A 9,132-nucleotide genomic window follows, 5' to 3' on the forward strand; every position below is an offset into this window, starting at 1 on the left:
CACATGTGTCTGTGTGCATCTGCGTGTGTGCTCATGCATGAATGTATGTTTGTGTGTTTACAGATCAGTGGATTCAGTTATAAATTCACAAATGTTTTGCCTTCAGGCATATATTAAGGTTTCTGCCCAGAGACCTTTGAAATGTTATATTCAAAGATCTTTGAAGATTAACCGCAATGCACAGTGGTGGTAATGGGTCCTGACATGTTTTTGATGTTGCTATGAATACCCCAGCTGCAGGACACACCCCTGAAGTGGGCCAGCCCGAGGGACTTCCCAGTGTCTATTCAAAGTGGGCACTAAAAGTGAATATTGAAACTCAGGTGGATTCACTTACACATCAACACATGCTGGAGACAGCCAGTGTCACCCACCTCTTCCCTTCCCCCAGCCAAGGCTTCTCCCTCCCTCCCTCCCTTAAGGGAATTTGCCCCCTTCTGCTGACTCTGCCCTCTTGGGCCTGTCCCCTCCCTCCTGAGTCAGGTGACAAGGCATAGGACCCCATCTAACCTCATTCCCTCAGATCCAAACCAGAAAAGAAGCAATGCTTTGGGCTTTTGGTCATGGACAGATAAATATTTCAGTTAGCTGCCATTCCCTGCCAACAGTGTAGTTTTCTGCTTGAGTGGTCAGCCCCTAGAGGCTCTAACTTTCCACTCTGAGGAGACAGAGGAATTACTTCACCCCAGCTGTGTTGGGAGAGTTGATTTGAAATGGTCCTGGTGTTACCGCTTTAGGGCAAAAGGAGAATGGGTGGTGGCAGGTTATATCTTGTCCAGCAGGAAGCTCCCAGTGAGTCTTTGAAGCCAGTTGTTGCCCAGACCTTTGACCAATGTCACAAGGTGGAAAGGTGGACATTGATTTCACTGTAGTTTAGGGAGTGTGCTTGGTACTCGTCACAGTTACTGGGCTCTGTAGGGTGTGCACATGTCCCTAGGTCCCTGACCAGAGCCAGCCCTGGGGACTGTTGGAGAGACCCAGTGGCCATGAGACCTCAGCTGGACAGGCTCCTGCCACTTGCTGCAGGAGGAGGTTGTGGGCTCGCCATTCATCTCTCTGCAATCTGTTATCCAATGCATATCTGGACCTTACCTACTGGGGTCGCCCTTCTATCATGTGTTGGGCACCTTGGTCCGCCCACTTGCGGGGGGAGGGGTCATTGATCTATTGTCTAATGAACAGCTTGGATCTGCCTGCTGGGGAACGGTAGGTCCACAGCTCAGTCGTGCTTCTGTGTCTCATCCTGTCCTCAGGGAAGTAGGGTAGGCATCACACTTTGGGGATCACACTTCACAGATGAGGGGCATTTGGGCCTGGATTCAGAGGATGAATTGGAGTTTTCCAGGCAGACTTGGACCTGGACTGGGAAGGGACATTTTGTGATGCAGGGATTGGTGTTATCTGGACATTTGGACAGCAGTGCTGTTGATCTGGCAAACAAGGTAAGTGGAAAAACCACAAGTGGCCCTGAAGTTCCTGAGAAATCAGGTCCGTGTGAAGCCTGCCTGAGGTAATAGGACAGATAGAGGTGGGGTCCCCAAGAGCCTGTCACCAAACCAGATGACCAGGAGGGGGAAGCAGCCAAAGGGATTCCACTGTAATGATCTGACCCAGGGAACCTCTCCGTCCCATCTCAGAGAGTCCAGGGTAGGTGAGGGGGCTGGGGAAACCAGAGCAGGATCCCCCCTCAGCAGGCCCACAGCCCCACCTGGGAAACACACTCCATCTCCCACAGGCGGAGGACCCCCTTGAACACATGCCAGGCCAGGGAGGCTTCATAGCTGTATGCTGGCAGCTTCCCCTTCCCACTGAGAGTCACTCTTCTGTACCTCAGGAAACATCAGTAGGAACCCCAGAAACACCCAATAAACCAAGCAAACCAAAATAGCACTGAAAGGCTCTGATGATTCATCTGTCAGTGGGACCACAGGCCACAAATTGGGCTCCCTAAACAGGCTTAGGCAACGACCTGATAAAATAAGACCCAGAATTTCCTTATAGGCAAAATGGGATATAATAGAAATTTCCTCTCATACCAAGTACCAAGAAACATGCTTCATGAAAGAGAAAGACAATGAATGTCAATGCCAAGATGAACCAAGTGCTCGAGTTACCTGGCAAGGATTTTAAAACAGCCATTATAAAAATGTTTCAACAGGAAAATACAAATCCTGTTGAAGAAATGAAAAACAGAAAGCCACCATAAAGAAATAGAAGTGATGAAGAAGACCAAATTTCAGAAATGAAAGAATCTTACTAGATGGGTTCGATAGTAGAGGAAATGGCAGGATAGAATCAGTGACTGTGGCAACGATGTAATTCACTCAAACTGAAAAACAGAAAATAAACTAAAAAAAGGAAGAAGAACAGCCACGGGCACCTACAGGACAGTAACAGAAGATCCAACATTTTTATCACTGGTGTGCTCAAAGGAGAAGAGAGGGGCTAAACAGTATTTGAAGATCAATGGATAAAAATTCCTCAAATATGGCAAAAAGACACATGTATAGATTCAAGAAGCCAAGTGAACTCCAAACAGATGAACAACCACAGCCAAAATCCATGCCAAGAAATACCATAATTAAACTTTTGAAAACTAAAGACAAAGGGAAAATCCTGCAAGCAGCCACAGAAATGACGAATTCTGAATAGGAGCACATCAATTGGGTTGACGGTGGATTTCTCCTATGAAACCATAAGGGCCAGAAGGAAGTGATGCAACATTTTCTAAGAACAGAAGGAAAAGAAAAATCAGCACACATTCTATATTCAGTGAAACTCTCCTTTAGAAATGAAGGGGAAATAAAGATACTGTCAGATGAAGGATACTAAAAGGATTAGTCACTAGCAAGCCTACATTTAAAGACTAGCAAAAGATGTTCAAACAGAAAGGAAACAGTAAAAGAAAGCACCTTGGAGCATCAGGAGGGAAGAAAGAAGAATGAAAAGAGCAGAGTATGAGCCATACGACACCCTCCTCCTCACGAGTTGTCAATCACATCTGATGACTGGAAAAAAGAGGACACCACTGTCTGATCTCAAGGTAATGAAAGGAAAAAGTGAGAAATGTGGAGGAACCTATATGGAGGTGAGACTTCAACACAAGTAATAAAAGGCTGATACCAATAGACAGTGATAAGTTATGAATTTTATTGTAGTAACCAAAGCAACCACTACGAAAACTATAAAGAAGATACATGAGATAGCAGTTAAAAAATCCAGATGGAATCTTAAAAGATGGGTCCTGGTAACACACAGGAAGACAAGAAGGTGCCATCTGTGAGGAATGGAGCCTCACTAGACACCAGATGTGCTAGTGCCTTGATCTTGGGCTTCCCAACCCCCAGAGCTGAAGTTTATTTTTATAAGCCACCCAGCTTATGGTATTTTTGTTATAGCGGCCCAAATGCACTAAGACAGAAATCTGTACCAAGGAGTGGGGATGTTGTATAATAATTATCTAAAACTGTGGAAGTGACTTTGGAATTGGATCATGTGTAGAGGCTGGAGGGGTTTGCAGGTCTGTGCTAGAAAAAGCCTACATTGCTGTTAGTGGTAAAGGTGATTCCGCTGGGGGCACAGAAGGAGAGGAGAGCCATAGAGAAAGGCTCAATCTTCTTAGATAATACCTAAGTGGTGATGAGCATGATGTTAGTAGAAATATGGACAGTAAAGGCCATTTTGATGAGGTTTCAGATGGAAATGAGGAACATCTATTGGAAACGGAAGGAAAAAAGTGGCAAAGAACTTGGCTGAATTGTGTCCATGCCCTAATGTTTTGAGGAAGGTAGAACTTGTGAGCAATGAAGTTGGATGTTCGGCTGAGGAAATATCTAAGCAAGATGTTGAAGGAGTGGTGTGGCTTCTCTTGATTACTTACAGAAAAATGTGAGAAGAGAAAATGATTTAAAGATGAAATTTATAATGAAAAGAGAACCAGAACTTAAAAGATTTGGAACATTCCTTAGTCTGGCAGTATGGCATTACAACAAAATGAGGTCGCGTGTTCAGTAGTGAACACCAAGGCTGTGACCAAATGACCATTCTATAAGGAGCTTTGTAGGGGTCAGTAGAAACCAGGCTACCCCCCAGATACCATATAGGTTGCAAACCTTGGTGGCATCAGCATGGCAACGTCTCCACAGGTGCACAGAGTACACGAGCTATGGATGTGCAGCTGCCTCCACCTAGATTTCAAAAGATGACCAGAGAACCTAGGGGCCCAGGCAGAGAACTGCCACAGGAGCAGGGCCACTGCAGAGAGCCACTCTATTAGGGCAATGCACAGTGGAGCCATGGGAGGAGGGGCCCCAGTGATGCCAGACAGGTACAGCCACAGGCTGCGACACCAGCCTGGGAGAGCCTCAGACATGTGGCTGCAATCCATAACAGCTGCCATGTGAGCTGTGGCCAGCAAAGCCATGTGGACGAGGCTGCCTGAGGCCTTGGAAGTCCAACTCCTAGCCCAGTGTGTCCAGAAGGTGGGCGTTAAGTCAAAGAAGATTATTCTCAAGCTGAAGATGAAGTGCCATTTGCCCTGTTGGGTTTTGAACTTACTTAGCCTCTGTTACCCCCTTCTTTCCTGCCTCTCCCCTTCAGAATAGGAAGGTCTGTCCTGTGCCTGTTACATCACTGCATTTTGGAAGCACACAACTTGTTTGGTTTCATAGTTCATACGTGGAGAGCAATGTGCCTCAAGATAAAATACACCTTGGAATCCCACCCTTATCTGATTTAGATCATATTTATAGATGAGACTCTGGACTTCAGACTTTGTAGTTGATGCTGGAATAACTTAAGACTTTTGGAGAAATTGAAATGGGATGAATGTATTCTGCATGTGAGAAGGATGTTAATCTGGAGGAGCCAGAAGTGGAATGCCATTATTTGAATGTTTGTGTCTCTTTAAAATTTATGTGTTGAAACCTAATACTCAATGTGATGGTATTAAAAGACAGGGCTTTTGGGAGGTAATTAGGTCATGAGGGCAGAGACTTCATGACTTGGATTAGCGGCCTTATAAAAGAGGCCCAAGGGAAGCTGTTTGCCTTTTCTGCTATGTGAAGACACAGCTAGAAGGAGCCATCTATGAGGAATGGGCCCTCACCAGACAGTAAATCTGCTGGCACCTTCCTTCATCTTGGATTTCTCAGCCTCCATGACTGTGAGAAAAAAAGTTTGTATTTTATAATTCTATGATATTCTTGTTATAGCAGCCCAAACAGACTAAGACAAATGACCAGACAGAAAGAAAGAATGCAGAAGAATTGACCAATACAAGCAACCAACAGGAAATCTAACTGATATGTAGAATGTTCCACAGAATAGCAGAACTATGCATTTTTTAAGGATGCATGGAATACTCGCCAAGATAGATTATGTTCTCAGCCATGAAAAAAACTCGACAAATTTATCCAGAGCATGTTCTCCAATCGTAATGCAATAAAAGTTAAAACTAATAGTAACAAAATCAACAATTTCTCAGTACTTGGAAATTAAACAACACTCTTCTAAATAACCCATGGTTCAAAGAAGTCTCAAAAATTTTTAAAAAGATAGAACAGAATGAATTCTATAGAACACAAAACATATCAGAACCCACAGGATGCAGCTACTGTAGTGCTGAGAGGGAAATTCATAGCACTAAATGCTTACGCTAGAAACAAGGAAAGGTCTCAGATCCGTAACTTGGGGTGGTTTGGAGCAGTGAGTTTCACTGTCTCTCCCTGCCCTCTGCAGCCCAGTTGACTCAGCCCAGAGTACTGGAATCACTGTGATCTTTCGGTGTTGCATGGTGCCTCAGGCAGACCTATTCTTAAGTACATGTAAGGAGGCTCTGAAATAATAGCTTGGGCCCACTTTAAAAGAACTGAGTTGAGACCCGGTGGTCTAGATGCTATCAGTGGCTACACTCAACAATACGGATGAAAGTTAGAAATAACCACAGGCCAAAAAAGCCAGACCTATCATAGAGTACTTATTATTTAGTTTCATTTAGATGGATATCACAATCAGACAAAACTAACTCGTGGTAGTAGACGGTAGGATGGCAGTTCTTGAGGAGGAAAGAGACAGCGCTGGGTGGGAGGGAATATTAGAGGGGCTTTTGAGGCACTGATGCTGTTCTGTTTTTTTTTCATTTGGGTGTGTTCACTGTGAAAAATTAATGGAGCTTTTTCCTTATTATTTGTACAGTTTCCTCTGTGTCTAACTTCCAAGTTTATTATCATTTTTTAAGTTAATGTGGCTTCATTTTTGCCCCTAAAGGTTGATGAAGTTGCAGGCATCCAGTTTTCACTGGGAATGTCCTCTAGACGGATGTGTAAGAAGGCCAGGTTCAGGCTCCAGGAGCACCTGGGTGAGTTCACACCTGATACCTGTCACTCATCACTCGCCCACCAGCTCACTGCCTGGTCAACCTAAGGCTGTCTCCTTGCAGAGACTGGCTTAGCACTGAAATAACGGAGCTGTCTGTTTGTCTGTCTGGCTTGTGGTTGAGAGCAGGAAAGATGGAGATGAGGAAAATGTCAATCAAACTGTCTCTGTTGCAAAGAACAGAGCAAGCAAGCCCTGTCACATGCTTGGGTCAGAGTAGGGTGAATATGGGGAGAGTGCCTCCTCCCTGGGGAGATTCTGCATGGTTTCCCAGGCCATATCAAGTCTTCTCGATTCCAGCACCACATCCAGCTGATTAGGACAGTACAGCAGACATTGGTTGAGTGCCTACTGTTTGTAGAACCCAATGTCTGCACTTATCAGGATAGCTGTGGTTTATGTATTCAAGCTTCCCTCTACTGAAGAGAACCCAAGGAATATCCGACCCAGGAACAAACCAGAGTGGTCATGGGTCAAAGCATCCTTCCTGCCATCTGAGCCAGGATGTGGGACTCAAAGCTTAAGTCACATGAACCACCCTGCGTGTCATGAGTTGATAAGTGTATAAACAGCCTCTCCCCGGTGCCATGGGGGCTGGCTTATGATTAACTTGTTAGAGCTCCATTGCAGCTCCAACATGGAAGGGCTCGAGAAGAGCGAGGTGACCTTAGCTGCCTGGAAATGAACTGTTGAAGGTGGCTGAGGTTCTCCCCGACAGGAGGGGCCCAAGGCCCTGCTGATGGGGACGTTTCTTCTCCAGTGCTCACATGGCAGCTGGCCCATCCCTGTTTCACAGATCATGAAGCTCAGGGTGGGAAAAGTTTAGTGATTTGGATATGGTAGGGAGAGAGGCATAGAAAAATATGAAGAGTTTGTTTTCCTGTGGTCCCCTTTACGCCCTGCTTTTCTCTTTGCTTTAATTTCTTTGTATAGAGCACCCAGCCCACTAGCACAGAAGGCTGCGAAAACTCAGCCCACGGGATTCCAGAGCCTGTGTCCTCTGCTATGGCACGGAGAGGCCTTCTGTGCACACACACACCCGGTGACCCATTTCCCCTGTTTCCTTCTTTCTGCCCTTTGTCCTCCATTTTGACAGAAAGATTTGAACTCAGTTTACATTCCCAATGGACTAGGGACCCTAGCAAATGGGAGGGAGTGACTGAGAGCATTGTGGTGCCGTCCTGCCCCCTGGTGGACAGCACCGCTTACTACAGCAGGCCTTATTTTAAAACGTCGTTGGCAAAGATCAGGGCTGCATATGTTACTGGCTAGGTTCAAAACGGTAAGCTAGTGAAATGGAAAATTTAGTGGTCAGAAATGTGAATGCTGAAGCCACGTTGCCTGGCTTCAAATCTTGGCTCTGCCCTGTAGTCACTCTAGGACAATGACAAGTTATTTAGCTTCTCCCATTTGTCAAATAGGAAAAGTAGTCAGGCTTACATGCTGAGATGGTGGAGAGAATCAGATGCGTTAATCTACACTGATTCAAATGATGCCTGGCAAGGACTCCTTACTTAATAATATCTAGACAGAGTTATTTTTTTAAATTATTGAATAGGATTTTCTACAATCCCCATTAAGTCATTTGACAGAGATCGTGGATGTTCAGCATCTCAAACTGTGAAACATTGAGACCCATTTCACACATGACTAGTTATCCTCTGCAACCGTGACCACACAGGACAGGGGCTGATAAGCTTTTCTAAGGGTGGGGGCGCTGGGCTGGCTTAGACTAGACAGGCAGGGCCAAGATGAACCCCTCACTCTGCTGGGGCTAAGGCAGCCCCCATCTTCAGGTGACTGACGCATTGGTCGGGGGTCTCCTCGTCTCACCACACACAGCAGCTGACATCATCACGATGGTTAGTTCCCGCAGGCAGCAGAGAGCAGACCATTCTCCCTTTTCCTACGGTGCCACTTCCTCACCCCGCCTTCTGCTCCCCACCCACGTTTCAGCCATCTTTACCAGCCGACTCTGACTATAAAGAAATGCCAGGAGATAAAACAAAAGCAATTCCCTTTATGAGGCAATGAAAACCTCCTAAAATTGATTGTGGTGATGGCAGATATACTAAAAACCATTGAATCTTACACTTCAAATGTGTGAATCGTATGGTATGTGCATTATGTCTCAAAGTTACTACAAAAGTGAAAGAATCTGAAAGGAGACCAAAGACAAACTCAAGAGCCCTCAGCATGTGGGCCGTCATCCTTAGATCTCTGCACACAGATTGCTGGGGGAACGGTGGCCTTACAGTGACAAAATGGCTATGGTCTTGTGACATGCCACTTTCGAGACCCAGACTTGGGAATCAACGTGAAAATCAACTTTATTGGCTGGGCGCAGTGGCTCATGCCTATAATTCCAGCACTTTGGGAGGCCAAGGTGGAGGGGATCGCCTGAGGTCTGGAGTTTGAGGCTAGCCTGGCCAACGTGGTGAAAACCCATCACTACAAAAAATACACACACACACACACAATTAGCCTGGAGTGGTGGCATGTCCTGTAATTAAATTCCAGCTACTCGGAAGGCTGAGGCAGGAAAATCGTTTGAACCTGGGAGGTGGAAGTTGCAGTGAGCCGAGATTGCACCATTGCACTGCAGCCTGGGCAGTAGAACAAAAACAAAAAAGAAAGTAAACTTTATCCATCAGACAGTCTTCTGGCTGGTGCTAGTTTCAAGAACTACAAACACCCTGCAGTGGGTGAGCTTGTGTGGTGGCACCATCTCAGTCCCTTCATCGGTGACATGGTATT

Source organism: Sapajus apella, unplaced genomic scaffold (genome assembly GCF_009761245.1).
Source record: "Sapajus apella isolate SASKATOON/1434 unplaced genomic scaffold, GSC_monkey_1.0 scaffold54, whole genome shotgun sequence".
Lineage (NCBI taxonomy): Eukaryota > Metazoa > Chordata > Mammalia > Primates > Cebidae > Sapajus > Sapajus apella.